The following is a 23561-nucleotide window of genomic DNA, read 5'->3' on the forward strand; positions in this document are numbered from 1 at the left end:
GTTGTATTGCTTCTTAGGCATCTTCGTGCAGCATACTGCTTCCCACTGCACCGCCTTGGCTCCCACTGTACCTGCTGCCAGCCATGCCCTTCCTCCCCGTCTCCTTCATGCCCACACATGCAATTATGCACCCACAAACCCCTGCATATCTCCCACGTGTCACCTAAGACTGACTCCCAATAGCATCTCCTGCTGTTTCCGGACTAAGGCAAGGGTATTTGGTCAGTCCTGCTGTGTTTCCCCTCTGCTGGGCCATTGAGCTCCCTGTGGAGAGGAAAGGGTCTCATTTATCTGTGTCTCTTTCCACCCAGCACAGGGCCTGGTCCCACAAGGAGCGCAGCAAACAGGCGAATGATCCAGGGGCCTTTGGTGTCCATGGGAAGGGCTTCCAAAGTTCCTCCCTGTTAGCTCCCACCTCAGCTTCCATCATGCAGGCCGGCAGGAATACAGGATTTGGTCCCCAGCGGTGCTCACATTCCACAGTCAACAGAAAGATGCCCATGTTGGGCAGAAAGTACAAGAAGAGGGCCAAGAGGAGAGGCCATGAAGATTCATTCTCTTCTCATTTACCTGCCTTGCAAGGATATAGTGGCCTTCCAGGGAAAACAGTAAAACAAGACAAAACACCAAACTGTTTGCATTCTCTGTCTTTTCTTCTCGCTCTCCACCTCTATACATGACTTTATGCAGTCGTAGTCCAGACTGTGCCTTTCCCCTTCTAATGAAACCTTCCCTGGGGCCCAGCCTCAGGCTCAGTCCTGGATGGGCAGACTGGGGGTATTTCACCATGGGGACAGCTAGTGGCAGCCCCTTTCCGGAGCCCCCCCATGCTAATTCTTGGGCTCAGGCCCTATTCTGTGTGCCTCCCCTCCTCCTTCTCTTCTCTCCACCCTGCCCCTAACACCCTCAACACCACCACCACATCCTGACTTTATGCCTAAGTGGGAGGGACTTGACGTGTATGGTGCGTGCTCAGTGCTTTACACACAAGCACACATTTCATGCTTGCAACAGCCCAGCAAGGTAAGCGTAATTTCCCCTCTCATACAGATGTGTAAACTGAGGCTCAGAGTGAGGCAGCTTGTCCACCAGCCACGCCTTCTGGCTCTGAGGCCTAGGATCTTGGCTACGCCTGAATCAGCAGATCCACGTTCCCACTCCAGTCACCTGCCTGATACTCTGGTTCTTGCCCAACAAACACCACACAGCCTGATTAGGATCCAGTTCTCCGGCTCAGGGATAGAGATGGGCCCTACATGCCAAGTGTATATTTCCTGAGAGCAAGCAGAGAATCTTGGCTGAGAGCACAGTTGGGCCAGTGCTGCCACTTGGTCACAGGCTGTGACCCTGGGCAAGTTTCTCAACCTCTCTGTGCCTCAGTTTCTGCATCTGTGAAATGGGATCTACCTTATAGGGCTGTTATGAGGATTAAATATGCTGATAGAAGCAAACCACTTAAAACAGTGCCTGGCACAGAACAAATGCTATATAATTGCCCTTATTATTATGAATCATTATTATTGTCTCTGAGACAAGTTATTTCTAGGCAGAATATGCTCATACCCCACCCCGTTGGGCTCTCTCCTACATCTTATTTATTAGGGGGTTGAGGTCGTCCAGGTCGTGGGATTTCCTGATAGATAACATTTATTGTAGACCTGTTTTGTGTAAGCCTTTTCTATCCATTGCCTCTACTCCTAACAACCACCTGTAAAGTAGGTATTCTTACCACCAGTTTTCAGATGAGAAAACTGAGGGTCAGGCTCCCGACTGGCCAGAGGCAGAGCCAGGAATCAAACCCAGGCGGGTCTGGCACCAGAGCCCCAGCTCTCTTTCACCCCTGTGTCTTCACTGGAAGATGCAGTACGCTCACACTGGTCTCTCCCCCTTCGGGGTTCTTTCTGCTGGGGCTTTGATTCTCACTCTAAAGTTGTGCCACCCTCTTGAGCAAGGAGCAGTGGCTTTGGGCAGATTGTGAGGACTTGATTTTCCAGCTCATCACTGAGGTTGGCTGTGAGAGGCTGGGAAGACAAGGTCCCTGTCCCCTGGGTCTTTCCCCTGTGTCTTCAGAAGGGGTGCTGGTAACCAGGATGGCCCTAGCATTCCTCCCCAGGTCTCTAGAAAGTTCTCTTGGGGAAGCTGGAGGTGAGTTTTCTCCATCCTTTCCTCCTTTTGCCTGTTCATTCATCACCAAATATTCTTTGAGCCCTACTTATTTACTGTGTCAGGCCCTATAATACAGGGAGTAGCAAATGCAAAGGTCTTGAGGTAGGAGAGGGTTTTTTGCGTTGGGGAGCAGAGGGGAGGTTAGCATGACTGGAGGTGGCTGAAGCTAGGGAAGTAGGAGAAGATGAGTGTGGATAAGTGGGCAGTGGCCAAACTTTGATTTGCCTCCTCTGCCCTGGCAGGAATTGAGGTTCTATTCTAAATGTAAATGCCCTTGGTTGTTCAAAGGCTAAGAGGCCATGTGTGAGCTTATTAGTGGCTCTGCTTACACCTGCTCCACCCACCCCAGGATCCTTCCACTTATGTTCTCCCCACCCCCTTAGGTGCTCAGCTAGAACTGCAGGGTCATCTTCAACTCTTCCCTCACTCTCACTCTCTGTCATCTTATCCACATCCCCTTCTAGAAGTTTCTCTAACTCAAACTTTCTGATCCAGACCTGGGCCCCTCCCCTGGGTCAGGGTCCCCTGTCTATATGACGCCTCTGTGTGACATGTAGCCATGTCCCTCCAATGTCTCCAATCTCCATTGCTCCCTTGGAATCCATCCTTCACAGACTCCCTCAAACTCAAATCAGGCAGTGTCCCTCCCCACCTGCAAAACCTTCCATGGCTCCCCATGACCTATGCTGTGCTGTCCAATATGGTAGCCACTCACCACAGGTGGCTATTTAGATGTAAGTTAATTAAAGTTAAATAAAACTTAAAGTGCACTTCCTCAGTTGCGTGAGCCACACCTCAAGTGTTCAGTAGCCACAGGTACCTACTATATTGGACAACACAGCTATAGAATATTTCCCTCACCACTGAAAGTTCCATCGGACAGCGGTGGACTTCATAAAATTCAAGCTCATTAGCCTGGTATTTGAGGGCTCAAACAGTCTGGCCCCCACTGGCCTGTCCCAGTTCATTTCCCATCAGCTCTTCCCATGCATACTTACCTCCAGCCAATTCCCAAACTGCTGTGTTAGTGTCTTGTGTGCCCTTCTAGGGTTTGTGCAAACACATGCAAATATGTGTGTGTGTGGTGTGTGCGAGTAGATATGTGTAGACATGGGGGTGTGTCTCTTTTCTTGTTTCTTCTTTCTTGTACAAAAGGTAGAGTACTAAGGTTTTTGGGGGGGATGATGAAAACGTTACAAAGTCTAGGTGATGGTGCTGGTTGCACAACTCTGTAAATATACTAAAAGCTATTGAACTGTCACTTTGAACAGATGAACATTACCAGTAGGTAAATTATATCTCAATAAATCCATTTCTTAGAAAAAATTTAGAGATATATCCATTTTTTAAAAAATACACAGATGGAATGTTTTGCATCTTGGTTTTTTTTTTTTTTTTCATTTTACAATGTAGCTTGGAGTTCTTTCTCAATCACAATACATAGGGCTTCATTCTCTAGACAACTGCAGAATAATCTGTTGCGTAAATTTCCATCATTATTTACCATGGCTCCCAGCTAATAGACACTTGGGGTCACTCCAGCCCTTTGCTGTTCTGGATAGTGCTAGAGGAATAACATGTTCCATGTGTGGGCTGGTGTATCTGTAGAAACAGACTTCTACAAATGGTATTGCTGGGTCAGAGAATGGCTGCATTTGTAATTTTGACAGATATTGCAAATCTCTCTCCATAGAGCTGTATTGATTTACAACTCCCACTAGCAATGTCTGAGAGTACCTGTTTCCCCAGCCTTCACCAACAGATTTTGAATGGTTTGTCAGTGCAGTTTTAAATTACGTTTCTCGAATGAGTGAGATTGAGCAGCTTTTCATATATTTAAAAGCTTTTGGAGTTTATTTTGGGGGAAACTGCCTGTTCACGCCATTTTTTATTATGTTCCTGGCCTTTTCCCTCTTGATTTACAGAAACTCTTAATACATTGCAAAAATTACCCCTTGCCTGTGATGTAAGATATTCTTTTCTCCTAATTTGTCATTTGCCTCTTGTAACTTTGCTTGTTTTTTTCCCTCACATAGAAAAAAAAAAAGAAATTTAAAAGATTTTTTATTTTATTAAGTTCGCCAATCTTATCTTTCCTGGCTTTTGGATTTTGAGTGATAGAAAGAACTTACCTACTCCAAGATTTTAAAGGAATTTGCCCAAGCTTTATTTTGATACTTTATGGGTTTGTGTTTTTGCAATTAAATTATCATTTTGATCCACTTGATCCATTTGGTGTGTGGTGTGGTGTATGGATTCAGCCACATCCTTTTCCAAATGACTACCCATTTATCTTTACACCATTTAGTAATAAATTCATTTATACCCCCAATGATTTGAGATGTTGTCTTTATCATATACCAACTTCCTGAATGCATTTGAGCCCATTTCCGGACTTTGTACTCTGTTCCATTGGTATGCCCATCTCTTTATGTGCCAGTACCACACTGGTTTAACAATTGAAGTTTTAGGGCACCTGGGTGGCTCAGTTGGTTAAGCGACTGCCTTCGGCTCAGGTCATGATCCTGGAGTCCCTGGATGGAGTCCCCCATCGGGCTCCCTGCTCAGCGGGAAGTCTGCTTCTCCCTCTGACCCTCCCTCCTCTCATTTGCTCTCTCTCTCTCATTCTCTCTGTCTCAAATAAATAAATAAATAAAATCTTTAATAAAAAAAATTGAAGTTTTATGGTGTAAATCCAATTTAAATCCACCTGCTCTGTGATGCTTTCCAAGATATCCTTAAACAAATAGGGCCTCCCTTCCCCTCTGCTCTTAATGCACCTTATGCCTCTGACCTCCAGAAGACTGTAAGCTCCTTAAGAACAGAGCTTCACCCTCTATGACTGGGTTGGGGCCTGGCAAGGGGCCTGGTAAGGGGCAAGCCACCAACACCCACACTCATCCCTCCTTCAAGTACATGGGACTGTGGTTTCTCACACATCACATTTTGCCTTATTTGAAAATCAAGACACAACTTCACTGCCTTGAGCCTTCTGGCATTTCTCTGAGAGTCTTCCCAGATGTCTCAGGACCTGGGCTGGCGGCTCTGCAGTGAACTTGGGTGTCTTTTCAGGACTGGATGCTCCTCTTCGGACCCTGGATACTCAAGAGGCCCCAGAGACTGGCTTCTCCTCTCCTCTTTTGGTCTGGAAGCCCCGTTGACCCAGCTCCTCCGTGTCCAGTGGGAGGTTCCCTCTCTTTGTGGAGAGAAAGTGGAATTGGAGTCCCGTTATTATTTCTTCTGTCAACACGACAAGAAGGGCACTTTGCCCTGCGCTTGGTGTCCACTCTGCACTGGAAAAAAGCCTTTTCTGCTGACCCTGGTGATATTTTTGCAAGTCTGGGCCAGTCCATGGCCATCAGGTCTTTTTAAATATCAGGCCACTTTAAGGGCTGCCCAGCACTTGGCAAGTATTTCTGGAACCAATCCTTGATACCAGACCCTGTGCCAGGTACCAGGGGGCACCGAGATGGCTTCCATCTGTCCTTAGAGAACTGCATTTCCATGAGGGCACCTGGACGGACAGAGGGAAAAACACTAGCATGGCATTTAATGCAGTAGGATGTGCACTGGGTGGTCTTTCTGGCCCCCAGGTCTCTCTTCTGCTGCAGAGCTCAACATCGTGTGGCATTTTCTCAAACCTGGGTTGGACTTTGAACCTGTCTGGACTCCCTCATCTCCCCATTGTTCCTGTGACAACAAGGGAAGTGACAACACCATAGGTCCCAGGGAAGCCAGACTCAGAGTTAAGAATTGGGAACTGGAGCCAGGTTCTCTGGCCTTCCACCAACCTCACTGTCCTCGCTCTCTACCTCACTCCCAACCCAAATAGCTCCACGACCAGTCACAATAAACCTCCCAGACATCTCTTAATTCCCTATCTTTCCCACTGCCTCCACTGCTGCAGGTGGGACCCCAGCCAGCATCCTCTGTCCTCTGGATTACTGCAGTGCCTCCCCACCGCGTCCCCCTCTAGGACACAGGGAAGCCAGTGGGATCTTATCAAAACGCCATTCTCATCAGGCATTTTGTCTAATAACTCCGTAAGTGTACGAAATAACTCTTTAAATCTATCTATTGCTTTTCTAATTACTTAAACTTTTTATTTTGAAATAACAGATTTGCATGTGATTGCAAGAAATAGCAGAGAAGTCCGGTATACCTTTTGAAACCCGGTTTCCCCAACTGGCAACATTTTGAATTATTGTTCCCTGTTGCTTTTAAGATAAAGATAGAGATTGTTATTCTAGGTTGGCCCTGGAGTCAGAGAGATCTGGGTTCAAATATCAACCACTGACTGAGTAACTTTGGCAAGCTATTTTGCCTCTCTGAGCCTCAGGTTTTTTGGGTGTAAAATTTATAATAAAGGCACTCACTTCAAAGAGTTGTTTGGGGCTTAATGAGATAAAACTTATAAAGTGTTTAAAACAGAGACTACATTGGTTGGCACGTAATAAATGGTAGAATAGCATGGAATGTTCTGGCCTCTGCCTACCTCTTCCTGTCCACAATCCCCCTTGTTCTCTCTGCTCCAGCTCTACTTTCCTTCTTTCTGATTCTCCTTTTTGTCCTCCTTCCTCACCCCAGGACCTTTGCACATGCTTTTCCTACTTTCCTGAGTATTTCTCACCCCTACATATTGTTAACTCTACTTTAGTCCCTAAGCATTCCTTCATCAAAGAAGTCTTTGTGACCACACAGACCTTCTCTCATAGTGCTGTGTATGTTTGATTTTCCCTTATGAGTACTTATTTCAGGATGCAAGTATACAACAATTTGTGTTTTACTGATTATTATTCTCCTCTACTAAACTATGAAAGTCAAGATAATGTTTGTTTTGCCCATCAAAACATCCCCATAACCCAGTAGAGGGTCTGGCATTGAGAAGGGACCAATAAATATTTCTCAAGAGAATCAGTGAGCAAACAGCAGGGATGGGTAGGGAGAGATGATGATGAGCATGATGGTGAAGATTTTATTAGTAAACGTTTATTGTGTGTCACACAATATGCTCAACACTTGTGTGAATTGTCTCGTTTAATTCACTAACATTTAAAATAATCTCAATTGTCATCTATCCAGCTTTTTTCCCTTGCTTTTTAATCACTGCCTGATACTATATGTTTATTTAGTACCCTAGTTCCTCATTAATGTAAACTTCACTAGCTCAGAAATTTAGGCTTATCCACTTCTGTGTCCATAGAGCCTAGTTCAGTGCCTGGTACATAGTAGGTGCCCAATGAATGTGGAATGACTGAATGATCACAAGAAATGTATGGGGTAGGTAGTGTTATTACCCCCACCTCATTTTAAACATGAGGAGATGGAGGCTTGAAGAAATTAAGTACCTGGTCCAGACAAAGGCCACACAGCCAGGCCTTGAATCTGAGCCTTCTGACTACACAGCCCATAAGTTTAACTGTGAAACTCTCCAGGCTTGGGTTCCCCCAAAACAGACCCTGAGACCAGGATTCAAGCCCAAGTAGTTCGTGTGATTCCAGGAAAGGACAGTAGGAGAGAAGGGAGTGAAGCAGAGAAGGGAAGGGAAGGAGGCCACAAAGGTGCATCATCAAACAGCTTATCATTGTGGCAACTGGAGCTGATTTGCACTGGGTCATCTGGGAGCTGGTGTAGACTCGCAGGCTCCAAGTTATCCTGCCTGAGCGGTGAGGTGGCTGGCGAACTCCCACCCCCACCAATTACTTGTGGAGGGCTGCTCCCAGGGGGTATTAGTGTCCGGTGGGCCTGGCTCGCCGCCCATGTGGGCTGAAGCTCCCTGTGTCAGACAGAAGTTCTCAGACACAGAGTTGCACGTGGTTGCTAAGGGAATATAGCGGGGCGCTAGCAGCACCTCTTATGGATGCCATTCAGAGTCTCACCATCAAAAGGTTGCTGTATTTTCTCCAAAGATGACATTTAAAGACCACATATTTCTGGGAGAAAAGCCTTGCCTCCTCCCTCCCCCAGGCTCAGCAGCTCTCCTCCCCCACATGCTCTTCTTCTCACTTCTTGTGGGCCTAACACCCTTTGAGCTCTAGTTTAGATCCTGTCCTTCATCCAGGCTTGAGGAGGCCCTAAGGAATACTCGGTGCACTTTCCCACCCTGCAAAGGGGCTCAGCACAACTCTATGGGGAAGTTCATCCGCTTAGGGGCTGCAGTCTGGGTGGCCCTATTCTACCCTTCCAACTCGCACAGAACTCCCTCTGCTTTATCACAGCCCGTACTTGAGCCTGAAAACTCTCCTCTCCTCCTAGCATTCTCTGCAGTTTTGGGGGAAACAGGGCTTCTGGCCTCCAACTGCATTAGCTTTCCCGGCAGCCTCTTCTGGCATATGTTAAACCCATAGTCACGTTTAACCCCCCAGAGTTCCCCTTCAAATCCATGACTGCCAAGTCAGACAGAGATCCCCCATCTGAACTTGAGGGGTCACATCTTCAGATGCACAGTATCAGACAAGCCTCCTAATCTGTGTTCAATTTCATCTTAATAAACACAGTCCCATGGAGAAATCCATCTTATCCCTCCTTGCCAAGCTGGTCTAATGTTCAGCTCAAGGGTCATTCGCTTTCATAGAGAAGTGGTGTTCAACACATTTCCCTTATTTCTGTCACTCCTCCCTCTGTCTCAAAGAGGGGCTCTGTGCCTACCTTCTCTTACTACAGAATCCAGCTAAAATAGCCCAGTTTTGCTTTCCAGAGCATTTGGGTTTGGTGCAAACCTGAGCTTGTATGGGCCTGTCCCCTTTCCTTACCCCCTTCCCATCCCACCAGCCCCTCTTGAGGAAGAGGATTTGTACATATTCATCTTTGAATCCTGCAGACCATGCAAGAGCCTGGCTCATGTAGGTGCACACATAGCAAATTCTTGAAACGATGACTCCTCAGCATGGGACCCAAGGCTTTTTAGGGCTGCATGGTCATCTTCCTTCCTGCCTCTGTGCTCCTTGCTCCTGCTCCCTCATCCTCTTAGAGAAGATTCTTCCGGACATGGAGAAGAGTCAGACTGCCTGGCTCTTCCTCTCTCCAGATCAGTGTCTTAGCTGATCTATGCCTTCCCCTCTTCCACTGCAAAATGAGGATCAGAAAATGATCTGGGGTCTGCTCAGAAGCAGAGTCTGAGATGGGCATTCTTGCACATGGAATTTATTAAGGGAATACTCTCGGGGGAAACCTGTAGGGGAAGGAGGGAGGCAAGAGAAGGAGGTGAAGGAGCTCGGGAGAAGTCCACCCTCAGTCTGATTCCAGGGGGAGCCCTGAAGGATAAATTGCACCATACAGGTTGTTGCCACCCGGTGGTTCCCATCAGCCAAGGATGATGTCCTCCATAGAAGGGTGCAGGCCTGGGAAGCCAATACCCACAGAGCTGGGGGGTGGTGTACCCCCCAGGGTTAGGGTAGGGTGGCGCTTCAGTAGCGTCTGCTAACACCAGCCCTATAGAACTGTTGGGAATGTAAAATCAGTGTACCCAAAATGCTAAGAATAGTAACCAATACTTAATAGAGTTTGGCTATTGTTTCTGCCATTTTTTATTCTTGGCTTCAGCCCCCAGCTCAAATCCCACCTCTAAAGTCTTGCTCACTTGCTTCCTGGAGAATTCATTGTCCCTCCCCCAGGCTGCCTTGGCACTTGGTGGTTTTTCATTTTTATTTAAGTTTTAAAACAGCACAAGTAAGACATGGGAGTACTGTTATTATAAAAGATTCTCACAGAGCCTGAAATATATAGGGGAGAATGTCCTCCTCTCTGCCCCACGTCCCCCAGAGGAAATCCCTGTTAGATCTTCCTTTGGGGTCACTTTGTGCCTCAAGGGTGTCATCCTATGTTGTATTTAAGGAGTTGGGTTTTCCTGGCTACATTTAGAGTCCTTTAATGGGAGGGACCTGCTGTGAGTTCTTTCTATCTTCCACTCAATAAATGTTTGCTTAGTTCAGTATCAGCCCAAATTTCTAGATCATAGGATGGGGTGGGATGTCAAATACGTATTTCCAGCCTCCTCCTCTTGGAGACTCTGACTCTGTAGACCTGAGTCAGCCCTGGGAATCTCTTTACAGATTCCGATAACAGGTTCTCCAGGGACGTGAGGTAAAAATCTAGCTCCGAGAATGTTGTTTTAAGGTGGCTTCCATCTGCTGAACATCTTCCTCGTTGATTTATTTAGACATCTCCTTTTTGCTTAGTAGGATTATCGTTATGCATTTAATAACTTTGTGACTAAAATAGTAAGACATGGTCCCTGTGGGGAATTGGAAAATAAAGTCAGCTTTAATCCCATCCCATCAAACCCTTTTGAGGGACTTTCACCAGGCCCTGGGATCACACGGCCATTCCCAGCTTTGCTCTTGGCCATTTCTGGTCCCTGTCTCCCTAACAGACCAAAGAGGCCCAGTGCTTCTTTCTGTTCTTATTCGGAACTCAGTGATGACATGCTCATTGGCTTGCCAGGTGCCAGTCACCTCCCCAGCTCTTCTTACTCGTCCGGCAGAGGGAAGCAGCCATTTTTTCTCTCTTTATTTGCTGCCAGTTTCATCTCTCAAGAAGTCTTCAAGTTTTAAGAGTCTGTCAGGGCCCTATTTTTAGTGGAGTGGGACTTCTCCTGGGTGTCCAGATTGTTGAAACTCTCTCACTAACAGATGCTCCTCTGTGTTGTCAGTGGAACCTCCTGCGTCCTCGCTTCTCACATGCTCATCACCTCACACAACCTTTACCACATCTGAGTAATTCCCCACCCTCTCCCCGCCCGAGGAGACTGAGGCTCAGGGAGGACAGATGGTCTGTCAGAGTTCCCCCCGTGCTGTAGGGGCAGAATCAGGCCCTCCCTTCTGGTTCTAATCCAGGGGGCCTCACTTGACCCCTCCCATCATGTCCACTGCAGTGAGGTGCTCCCTCCACTCCATTCCTATGACCCTTTGTACCTCTGAGGTGGATGTGACCACATGTTGCCAGAGAGAGGAGAGCGGGGAGTATGTGTCTGTGTGTAAGTAGATAACATTGATCTACTTCCTGTTAACCCAGAGGTCATAAACTGCCAGCCTTCTGGCCAAAAACCTATCACAACTATATCATATTCAGTCCTCTCAGAGTTTTAAATTTTTTTAAATTAGTTGCTGACATTTAAAGATCAAGAGTTTTCACATAAATATCATGTCCAGCTTCTCTTGAAAAAATAGAAAACTGGCAGTCGGAGCTCATATCCCTGCTTGGCCAGAGTCAAATGGAGCTGAGTAGTGACCATCCCATGTACAGAGGCAGATGCCACAGTCCCCACCACTCCTTATTGCCTCCCCAAACAGAGCCATTGTTAGCTCTTTGCCACTTCACGTACATTGTTGCTTTTTCTTATTGGTAAATTCCAGGAGAGAGAACCCTATTGTCAGAACCAGCACACCTCACTCAATATTGCCTGGCCCTTATAGGCATTTGAGTTTATATAGTCCTTGCTGTCCTTCCAATCCCTACCAAATCATCCTTGTAAATCCCAGAGGCTTAGCACACAATAGGTGCTCAAGAATAACTGTAGCTACCATTTGTTGAGTGCTTATACTGGAGGAGGCTATGGAATTCATCACTCTTTTAGCAGATGAACCAATGGGCTCAGAGAGGTTGAGGGCATGCCCGAGGTCACACAGCTGGTGAGTTTTGTCACTAGGACTTTTGTGGTGTCACTCACTTTTTCACTGAGTTGCCTCACGTTTTGTGACTTCTCACACCCTTTCCTTTTGACTTTTCAGCTTGCCTGCTGGTTTCTGAAGGTTATAAAAGAGATTGTAACTAATGCCAAGCTTTGACACCATGACTGGGCAGAGACTGACTGAGAGAGACAAAAGGCATTTTCATGGAAGGAACAGAAGAGAGACATAGACATGGTATAGTGTTAAGTGTCAAGGAGGGACACTGTGAACTAAGGTGGGAAAGTAGTGGAAAGGGCATTTGGGGACGGCATGAAAGGCCTTAAATGGCAGCCTGAGGTTATAGGACTTCTAAGGGCACTGGGGAGCTATGAAAGGTTTTAGAGCAGGAATAGACATGATCCACATCTGGTTCCATGAAGGCCAGTGCGACAGCAAGATGGAGATAGGATGCCAGCTGTGAGAATCCAGAAGAGAGGTGCTGGGGGCTTGAAGGAGGGCCCTTCAACAGAGGTCAGCGAGCAGATTCCAGGGAGACTGCAGAGGCCCCATCAGTGAGGTTTTGGTGATGGGGACGTGTGGAGCTGACCATGTGGAGGCATGGCAGTGTCACTAATGGGGACTGGGAAGGTGGGAGGAGATATGGTTGGGTGGGGGGGCATCCATGGGGAGATGCCCTCTAGGCACTCTAGAGACAGGACAGGGCTATGGCAGGAGATACAGATGCTGCCTGCCAAGCCAAGTGAGAGCAGTGAGAATGGAGTGCTCTGAGCCAAGAGCCTGGGGATACCTCCTCTCACACCTGTCAGATTTCTTCCTGGTCACTGGCCTCCAAGGCCCCCTCTCTTTCTTCTGTGCCTAAGCCCCCAAGACTGAATATCGTTTGCCCCATCCTAGGGTTGCAGAGCACAGCCCATGGTGAATTTTGGCTCCACGAATGGTGGCAACATCCCAGCCATTCCCTGAAAGCAGGTGCTGCAGACACTCAGAGCTCAGGGTCTCACCAGCCCTAGCTCCTCGTTCACCAAGCAGAGGCCTGGGGAGGGGGAGTCCTCCTGGTCAGGCCCTCCCTGCCCCCCACCCCCATGGGAGCCCATCTTCTCTCTTCCTGTGAGCAGTGCATTTGGCTTTTTATAAAGCCAATAAATAAATAAGCAAGCGGGCATGATTAATTGATGGCATGGAGCAGACCAAGGCGCTGGAGTCAGGTGGCCAAGCTTCCTGGAGGAGCTAGGCTTTTCAGCGACCTGGGGCCTGAGCCAAGGAGGGGAAGCCTGCTTTGAGGAGGTGCTTTCAGTGTGTGCCTGGGGTTTTCGCCTTTCTCCTCAGGCAGGGCCTCTTCCTGGTCTCCTCCAGGCCTTAGGCCTGAGAGGCTGGAGGCTTGGGCCCAGCAGGTGCCCTTGCCCTACCGGAGTCCTTTCTCAGGGTCTGAGTGCCCTCCAGCTAAACTCCCTAGGATTGGTCCAGCCAGCCCCTCCCCCAAAGCTAAGTCTCCCCAAAGGCCCGCTCCATACCTCAATTCACTACAAACTGCGTGACCCCAACCACAGGTTTCAGTTGTGTAGGGGAGGCTTGGGACATCCTGACCCAGGGGGAAGGGTGAGAGGGTGGCTTCCCTCCAGGGGTCAAGCTAACGGTGGGGATGGGGCGCAGTAAGGGGTGGCTGCCACTAGAAGTACCTGGAGACCGCACCGGTGGGATAGGCTGCAGACCCCTCCCGCGGCCGAGGCCGACCCGCACGTGCGCGTGCAGGGGGGCGCGGGCGGGACGGCGCACTCCGGGTCCCGCGGGGCGCTTTCCGAGCGGAGTTTGGGGAGGGCCGAGGGGGAGCGCGCGGGGGAGGAGGGAGCGGGGAGGGGAGGAGAGGGGAGGGAGGGAGGCGGGCAGAGCGCAGTGCAGCGGTGGCAGAGGCGGCGGCGGAGGGAGGGAGGCAAGCGGGCGGCGGCGGGGCCGCGGGGCGAGGCGAGCGCGGGGCAGCCGCGGCAGAGGAGCCGCAGCCGCAGCGGGGCCGGGCCGGGCCGGGCGCGCACCAGTGGCGGCGGCAGCGGCGGCGGCAGCGGCAGCATCTCGCTCGCGGAGCCGGCGCAGGTGAGGCAGGGGCGGCCGGGCCCGAGGCTCTGGGCCTCCTCCCTTCTCCTTCGGTCTCTATCTCCCTCCCCGCCGGCTTCCCTTCCAAACGCGCTCGACCCTAGGAAGCCCCGGCGGGCCAGAGTCCGAGCTTAAGCCGGAGCGCGTTCTGGGTCCCCTCGCTTCGCGGAGGCAGGCGCCTTGTCAGCAGTGACCTTGAGCGGGCACCGAGCGGCGGGCGGGGCGGGCCGGGGTGGGCGCCTGCGGACCCGGCGCCTGCGGGCGCTGGGAGGGGGCGCACCGCGCGCCTGCCGCGCGCAAACTTTCCGGGCTTAGAACAGCCCCGAAGCTGGGGGCGTCCAGAGCGTTAGAGCCGCCCCCCGCATTTCCTCCTGCTCAGCTGGCTCTGACTTCTCCGCCTGGCGTCCAGTATAGGGGCCCCCCTTTCTCCAGGCCCAGATTCCTGCAGGCTGGGGAAATGACGAGCGCAATGGACATTGACCCTGGGCTGGGGGCGTCTACCCTCCCCAAAGGCGGTTTCTGTCCTAGCTTCTAAGAGCCAAAGTGGTGGAGGACCCTCCACCAGGTACTCTCTGCAGCTCTCGCATTTTTCTGGCTTCCCTCACCCTTCCCACAGCCCTTCTCCAAGCAGATGCCTACAGTATCCCACCTGGTGACACAAGAGCTCCTAAGCCCCACACTCAGTTGGGCTGTTAGATCCACAGCTTGATTTTTCAGCCCAGCTGCAGGGGCTCCTTCAGAAAATGGGTGGAGAAGGTACCTCCCAACCCGGGTCCCCATGGTGGATCAGTATGTTCTTGGATGCCTGGACTCACCCAGGCTCTGGTCACCCTGAAGCCTGTGGTCTCAGGAGGAGGAGATGTCCTGGAAATGGAGAATATCCTAGCCTCCTAGAACGTTAGCCTTGAAAAAGGGAAGTGAGGCTCAGAGAGGTTGAGCCAGACCCAAGGTCACACAGCCAGACCAGGAGGAGCAAGAACTGGGCTTTCTTATATTGGGTTGGGGAGGGTTGGAGAGGACTCCTATTTGGTTTCTACCCCTGCCCTCCAGGCGATTTGAACTTTGGGACACTGTCTTACTGGCTGTGTGACCTCTGGCAAGTCATTTCCCCACTCTGACTCACTTCCCATGTGTAAAATGGGAGTAGCTACTTCATAGGGCTGTTCTGATTATTGAGTTAATGTTCTTGAAGTTCTTATCATGTCTGGTGCATGGTCTGCATCCAAATATTTTTGGCTACCAACATGTAAAATTTCCTTTCTGAGCCTAGAAGGGCAGAAGTAATTCCTATTCTCTTCCTTCTGTTTCTGGCACCTAGATTTAGGTGACTTCTCCCCTGTGGCTATTGTCAGCTGCTGGTGGGCAGCACCTGCTGGAACCCTGAGCACCTGTACTTTATATGCAATGTGTAGTGGAGGCAAGTGTCTCGGCACCCTCAAGAGCCCACTGGACCCACTGGTTGTGGTTTCCTGATGCTTGCATGGGGCAAATCAATCCCTAGTTTCTAGCTGGGAAATGGAAACAGGGACTTGCTACAGCCCCAGGAAGAGACACCCCCTCGCCACAGTCTCACGGGAAGACCATCATCCTCACCTCCTCCATCTGACCCAGTCTTCTCCCTACCTCTGGGAGATGTCATTCCTTCTTGCAGATAGATGTACTACTGGCAATACAGGAGAAGGGAGGGAGTGTGTTCATTCATTCACTCACTCACTCACTGAGCCTTGATTCATGCCTTCTCTGGGTCAAGAGGTGCTTGGAAATGCAGAGAAATCAGCCATATTTTGCAGTTATGAAGCTCCTACCAGGTGCCAGGCACTTGCTAGGCATGGGAGACACATTCATTTGATACATTTTTATTAAGTATTTAACATGTACTAAGCACTGCTTATGTGGCAGGGGCACACTGATAAATAAAATAGACCTGGTCCTAACTGCCAAAGGTGGCCATATAAATTGTCATCCAAACTGAAACACTTTTGAGAAGGGGAGAGGGCATTATTAATAATAACTCCAGGACCACAGGCATAAATCAGGACTGTCCAGCCAAACTGGGATGTGTGGCCATTCTGTGACCCCATGTTTATATACCAGTGTTCAGGGAGAGCTGTTAATATTTTTTGAGCTTGCTTTTTCCCAGGCTCTGTGCTAATAAGCACTTTTGGGTTATCATCTGATTGAAGCCTCACAATGCTGTGAAACTGGTGTTACCATCTTCATGCAGCTGGTTAGCGTTGGAGCTGGGACCTCCTCTGCTACTTAGCTGCTGGGCTGCCCTGCCTCCTCAGAGATGGGTGAGACACAGGGCCCAAGGGCACACTCTCTCTTGGAAAGAGGTGTACAGATGACTGTTAGGCAGGAGCACAAATGCTCTAATAGACGTGCTGTGGGGTAGAAGGAGGCACGGATTCTGCCTGGAAATGTCAGAGGCAGCTTCCCAGAGGAGAGGACCTTTGAGCTGGACCTTGAAACATGAGTTAGGATTTTGGCAGACTGCGCAGGTTTGGGGGAGGGCAGTCCAGGTCCAGATTGCTAATGCTTGGAGATGGGGGGTGTGCACTGTTTAGGACCTGGACCTGCTCCATACCTCAATTCACCCCAAACTGCATGACCCCAACCACAGGTTTTAGTTGTGCAGGGGAGGCTGCACAAATAGGTCTAGATCCAATTATGACAGGACAATAGTTAGGTTTGAAACGTGGCGGCAGCCAGTGAAGATTAAGTCGAGGAGTGTTGTACGGTGGTGCGTGATGAACTCTGCATCTTCGAAGATGATGCTCTGAAGATGTGACTATCCTAGAGTTGGGGAGCAGAGAGAATTTGCTGGACTGGATTTCCCTTTGACAAGAATTGTCTATAACCCGATCTATACTATAGATTGCCAGCAAGGTCAATGAAATCATTTTGTTATATAGAATCACTGCAGAAGAAATTTACCAGCTTCTGTAGCATTAAAAAGTTTCTGCAAGTGAAGTGATTGTCAACAAGAGAAATATTAACCTACTTAAAAGACGGTTTTTAGTAGCATCACTTGCAAAAAAGGAATATGCTTATCACAAGTTATAAGTGAAATCTTTTCTGTTTGTCAAATCAAATCCAAAAAGCTTCAACTTCCTCCACTCTTCCTCTCCATGTCACCTCTGTCACCATATAAAACAGAGGGTAATAAAACAGTATTCCTTTAGTAATGTCTTATTTCTCAGACTTTCATTAATTTATACTGGCCTCCTTTCCTCCCCTCACAATGAAGTGGAATTATTAAATCTTTAAGGTATCTAAAAATTTGAATCCATTAGTAGAGAACAAAAAAAGGGGCTCAATATTGGGGCTTTAGGAGATTGGAAAATCAGGCTAGTGAGATTTGAGAAGCAGAAGAGAACCTGATGGAAGGTCGGAAAGGAGGAAGGCCCAGGGCCAGCTTCATGGGTGCATGACCTATGCAGTCACACACAGTCCCGTGTTGAGAAGGGCCTCTGTACTTGATTTAATGTTCTGTGGTCACCATATTGAAATTCTTAATACTTTTTGAACAGGGGACCCCACATTTTTATTTTGCACTGAGTCCCACAAATTATGTAGCCAATCCATGTAGTGAGAGAGAGATGGGAGAAGGAAGGCATAGGGGAAAAATATGGATGGGGAGAGAGAAAAGAGAGTAACATTGTGAAAGCCCCTGCCATATGCCTGATGCTGTGTGAGAGAGACCGTTTTCCCATATTTAATCTTTAAACTTCATGACACTCCTGTGAGGTAGATGATATTGTCCTTATTTTTAAATACAGGTTTATTATGATGTAGGTATGGTGAGGCCAATAGATCGGAAGCGACGGCCATTGAAGAGACCGCTTGTTACAGTTCCCAAGAGGAGGGGCCGGCCACACCACACCACAAGGGAAGCACCACGTTCGGTCAGCAGGCAGAGGGAGGCAGGAAGAAAAGGTGGACAGGAGACTTTATTGTGGTTTCCATGGGAAGGAACAGGCAAGGCAAGGTAAACAGGTTTAGGCTTGGCTCTAGGGCATAGAGGCTGTCCCTAGTTGTCTGGTACCTGGCCCTGGAATGATGAGGGCAGAGGAATAGTGCCCTGGAGTGCCAGAGCTCCATAAAGAGGGTGGTGGGAGGAGTATGGAAGGCAGCCCATGCTTTCCCTGCCCCTTCTTGCTTGTCCTCACCCCAGCAGGTCATAGAACTTTAAAGCTAGGATACCCCTTGAGAAGTAATTGGGCCAACTCCTTGATTTTATAGAAAAAGTGAAAAGATAGGTCCAGAGAGGGAAAGTGACTTCTTCAAGGTCACACAGCATTTTAAGGCTGCTGAACTAGACCTAGAATTCATGTCTCCTGCTACTCAAACCACTACTTAGTTACTGTTTTTTTTCCCTCTAGAGCAGAATGCTATATAAGCCAGATCCACCAGACTGTGAACGTGTTAAAGTCTTGAGTTCCTGTCTCTTTTAATGTCCTATTCCCACTATGTCTGGAACATAGGAGATGTTCAATACATGATTGTATCAGTTTCCTAGGATTGCCAAAACAAATTACCACAAACTAGGATGCTTAAAACAAGCAGACATTTAGTCTCTCAGGTCTGGAGGCTAGTAGTCTAAAATCAAGGTATCGGCAGGGCCACACTCCATCTGAAACTTGTAGAGAAGAATCATCCTCACCTCTTCCTAGCTTCTGATGGTAACAGACAATCTTTGCTGTTCCTTAGCTTGTAGCTACATCACTCCAATTTCTGCCTCCCTCTTTACACAGCTGTCTTTCTTCTGTCTGTCTCTATTTCCAAATCGTTCTCTCCTTATAAGGATACTCGTCATTTTGGAATAGGGCCCATCCTCATTGAGTATGACCTCATCTAAAATTGATTACATCTGCAAAGACCCTACTTCTAAATAAGGTCTCATTCACAGGTACTGGGGTTAGGACTCTAACATGTCTCTTGGGAGGACACAATTCAATGCACAACAACAATGAACCAAGGAATGAGTGAACGTTTATGATTTCAGGCAAGAACGTGCCCCCACTTTCCCCCAAAGTTCACACAAGTACTAAGGAATCAAAAAGAGAAAGCAACAGCTGTGCAGTCCACATTTAGAGAGAAAACCGTCCAGGTGTACACCGGAGCATCTACCATTTGAGCCAGCCTGCTGAGCTTATTGTCTTGGTGCCATCGCTTTCCAACCGCATCTGTGTGATCTTGCGTGAGTGGCTTCAACGGCATCTGTTTCCTCATGTGCAAAACAGGATACTAAGAGCACCTACTTCATGGGGCCTTTTGTGAAGCATGACAAGAATAAGACCAGTAAAGTTCTTGGCACAGTGCCTGGCACACAGTAGGTACTTTCTTGATGGCAGTGATCATTGCCATCATCACCCTCAGCTTGTCATTTATAGAGCCTTTTTCACCTCTCTATCTTTCCATCTTCACAGCACACTTATACTATGGCTTGATAAATACCAGCTTCCTTTCCCCGTAAGGGGGTTACTCATTGATGAAGCCACATCTCAAACCCAGCCCCCGTGTTTCTAGTTCCAAGCTGGCCTCACTGCGTGGCGCCCTCTGGGTAGCAGGAAGCCTGCTGGTATGGAGATGTTTCTAATGGATCCTTCCTGGTTTCATGGGGCCAGGATGTCAGAGAGCAGTGATGTGTTACGCCCTGGTAGGGGAGGGTGTAAGGGGGAGGGGGGCAGTGCCCAAAGGCCTCCACCCCAGCGTCTGTTTCCCAACTGCCGCTACACTTTTTGGACACATAGTAGATGGTTAATAAATGTGTGTTGGGTGAATGGATTTCTTATACAATCTAAATAGTCACCACCCCCCAACAGCAACAACAAAAGCCTGGGATGAGGGCACCTTGCCAAGCAGTGATCATAGTCCAACAAAACTCACAGGTGGGCCGTCAGTGTGTGAGCAACTTGAAAAATATGCTTCTGACGCTGTTTGAAGAAATGAGCTGTTGAGGTGAAGATCCAATAGTCATAACATAGTGCTGGGTGGGTCATGAGGGTCTGGGGTGTAAAGAGGGTCCAACATGTAGGTGGGATATAAGAGGCACAGTGTGCAATAAACTGGCATTGGACAGAGAGGTCACGTTGAATGTAATCTCCCAAACGTTGCCATCAGGAGTAGATAAGAACATGAGGCCTGGAAAGTTCTCAGCAAATCTGTGCAAAGGGCAACAGGCTGAATTCTGAAATAACTGAATGTTTTTATTGGCACTGATTCATAGTTGACTGTTTGTTCAGTAATGTAATGATGGTTAAGAGTGCCTAGGAACAGGGCACCTGGGTGGCTCAGTTGGTTAAGCGACTGCCTTCGGCTCAGGTCATGGTCCTGGAGTCCCGGGATCGAGTCCCGCATCGGGCGCCCTGCTCGGCAGGGAGTCTGCTTCTCCCTCTGACCCTCCTCCCCCTCATGCTCTCTGTCTCTCATTCTCTCTGTCTCAAATAAATAAATAAAATCTTAAAAAAAAAAAAAAAAGAGTGCCTAGGAACAATTCTGGACAGACCTCTTACCAGCTGTGTGACTTTGGGCAAGTGGCTTAACTTCCCTGTGCCTCAGTTTCCTCAGCAGTAAAAGAAAGAAGATAAAAGTAGTGCGTAGGATTGATTTAAGAATTAAGATTTGTAGAGTGTTTAGCAAAGAGCCTGGATCATAAATACCTCCCTCCCTTGCCCTCTTCATCCTCCCCCTCTTTCTCTGCTCCCTCTTCTTTTTGATGTAGTAATTTGGTTAGTCATTAGTGACAGAGAAATATTTCCAGCTCTGTACTCTCTAGGCACATAATAAACTTCCTTGCCTGTTTTGATATTAGTTATAGCTCTGTGTCTTGCTTTGGCCAATGAATTTTGAGAAGTGACATGTGTCATTTCTGGGTAGAATCTCTAATAACCAGCACACTATTGGCCACTTTCCCCTTTTCCTCTCTTGGCAATTGAAGTAGCATGGAGATGTAGCCTCCCTTAATCCGATTTCTGAGTGAGAATGGTATAGAGCCCCACATCAACCCATAATGTGCATATAGCATCAGTGAGGAGACCATGCTTTTAGCACTGGCACTTTGGGCTTATTTGTTACTGCAGCATAACCTGGCCCATCCTGACTGATACAAGTAGGGAATGAGTTGAAATAATCACTATTTGTTTAGAGGTATTTTTGAGTCCTTTAATTCCTTCAAGTGTGATGCCAAATTTTTAGTGTATGAAGGTGTTATGAATACAAAACAAGTGAGAACCATGCCCTATGAGGTGATGGCCAATCTCCTTAACATGGCATATATGGACCTTTCCAATTTCACGCTGGCCTTATCTGTCCCCACATGTGCCCCATGCTCCTCCGGACAAGTTCGCGGCATGCTTGCAGAGATGCTTGCACATCTCCAGGTCTTTACTCGTGCCCTGCCTAGAAATGGGGCAGTCCCCCAGAAATCATATCACTTGATGAGTGACTGGGGTTGAGTGTGACAAGTGCATCGGGGAAGAGGGAAGCATCAGGCTTATTCTGTGAGGCACAGAAGGCAGCATTAGGACTAAGAGTGAGATTCTTGTTCAATGTGAGAGAACTCTCTAGTTGTTAGAGCTTGGCCTGGCATAATAGTGAGCTCACCACACCAGCAAATGTCTGAGCAGAGATGCCATGGAGCGGGTTCCAGCTTAGCAGAACCAGCACAAACTCTCCAATCCTGTCACACATGACTTTAGGTGAGATTGCCCAAAGAAGTGGATCTTAGCTTCAATTTGCTCTATATTTTTCCCTTTCAAAATAAAAATAGCTTTTAGCCGTGGATTATAGACATGTTACATAATGATTATAGAAAGTGCAAGTGATATTGAAAAGCATAAAGAAAGTAAAACATAGGGACACCTGGGTGGCTCAGTCCATTAAGTGTCTGCTTTCAGCTCAGGTCATGATCCCAGGGTCCTGGGATTGAGCCCCACATCGGGCTCCCCACTTAGCGGGGCACCTGCTTCTCCCTCTTCCTCTGCCTCTCCTCCTGCTTATGTTTGCATGCTCCCTCCCTCTCTCTCTCTGTCTGTCTAATAAATAAATAAAATCTCTAAAAAAAAGAAAGTTGAACATAAATAAAATTCCATTAAAAAGAACTAATCTCCACTAATATTTTGCCAAATGTCTTTCCAAACATTTCTCTATGATTGATAAGTAAATAGTAGGGTTTTGGGGGGTTTTTTTGTACCTATCTCTCACTCAATAATAGTATATGGACATCTTAAATAACAATAAATATACCTCTCCTTCATCTTTTATAAGTGGCTCTGTCATAATTTATTTAATGGGTCCCTTCCTGATGGGCACTCAGGTTGTGTCCAGAATTTTGCTATTATAGGCAACACTATGGTGAACATTCTGGTGTGTGGACCCCTGGGCACGCAGCCAGGCATCTCCTGAGGATGAATTCCTGAATGGAGTCACTGAATTAGGTGAAACTGTTCAGAATGAAAGAAGAGAAGAGAACTGTGGTATGGTCAAATAGAGAAATCATTTCTAACTTAAGGACAGCCTGCAAAGGGTTGAAGGAAGAGATGAAAAGGAGATTGCAGCCAGGCTGGAAATTTGGAGGGAGGGGACAGCTTTAGATGAGCCATCCCTCAGGCAAAGGCCGAATGTAGATGACAGCTATGATTTAGGTAGGGCCAGGCAATTACAAGCACTTTCATGTGCACAGTCCCATTCAAGCCTCACCACCACCTTGTGAGGAAGGTCTCTGTCCCATTTTACAGAGAAGCAAAGCGAGGCCTGGAGAGGATGTGGCAAAAGGAGCTGTTGTCTTCATTTATAATATGTGGGCTCCAGACCTTTCCTTTGCCCACATCCTGGGCTAGCTCATGCTTCCAGACTTTGCAGATGCCAACTCGTCTGACTGGCCAACTATTTCTCACTCTTGAAAAGGAAGACTGGTCAAATGTGACTTCTTTGTGAAACTTTTCCTCAAGGCACCCCACCCACCCCACCCCAGAGCATTAACTATTGTGTATTAACTGCTGAACCAGGGAGTTGGCTTTTGGTTTCAATGAATTGGATACCCTGACTCAACTGGCAAACAGTAAGACCCTTTCTTACCTCACATAATCAAAAGCTCTGCAGGTGGGTAATTCCAGGGCTCATCCATACGACAGTAGCCTATGGTCTGTCTTTCTCCTCTGCCATCATCAGCCAGGAGGAGCTCCCTTGGCAGGAGCATTCCCTGCAGATGTCACAGCACCTGGGAGATAAAAGAGGGCCTCTCTGTGCTTCTTTTATCAGGTAGGAAATCTTTCCCAGAATTCCCCAGCCAACTTCCTCTTGTGTCTCATTGGCTGGAATTGGGTCATATGGCCATGCCTAAACCAGTCACAGCCAAGGGAATGGGACCAAAAGCTTAAAAGGGGCAGGACTTAGGTCTGAAGCTGTCAATCCGGGGCATAGTCAGGGCTCTGCCAGCCAGGAAGGAGGAAGGAATGGCCCCTGGGGAGGCAGCCCCCAGAGTCTGCCCAACTGTGCACTCACTCTCCTGGCTCCCCCACTAGGCTGGAAGCTGTGAGAGGACAGGGGATTGGGGTTTATCCCTTCCTGTGCCCTTCACAGGCTAGCACACAGGGCTTGGAACATGGTAGATACTGAGGAAGATATTCATTGAATGAATGAATGAATGAATGAATGAATGAATGAATGAATGAATGA

The 23561-nt window shown here is 48.2% G+C and overlaps 1 protein-coding gene across 1 annotated transcript in view; it reads left to right on the plus strand.

Annotated features, from left to right (window-relative positions):
- Nucleotides 1-13813: 13813 nt before the first annotated feature.
- Nucleotides 13814-23561, plus strand: part of ATP2B2 (ATPase plasma membrane Ca2+ transporting 2) — a 375124-nt gene continuing 365376 nt past the window's right edge. Inside the window, exon 1 of the mRNA XM_034996819.1 lies at nucleotides 13814-13880. The gene's annotated coding sequence lies outside the window, so the exon portion shown is untranslated. The remainder of the gene's footprint in view (nucleotides 13881-23561) is intronic.

Source organism: Mirounga leonina, unplaced genomic scaffold, assembly GCF_011800145.1.
Source record: "Mirounga leonina isolate KUSES-001 unplaced genomic scaffold, KU_Mleo_1.0 Mir_94, whole genome shotgun sequence".
In the NCBI taxonomy this organism is placed as follows: Eukaryota; Metazoa; Chordata; class Mammalia; order Carnivora; family Phocidae; genus Mirounga; species Mirounga leonina.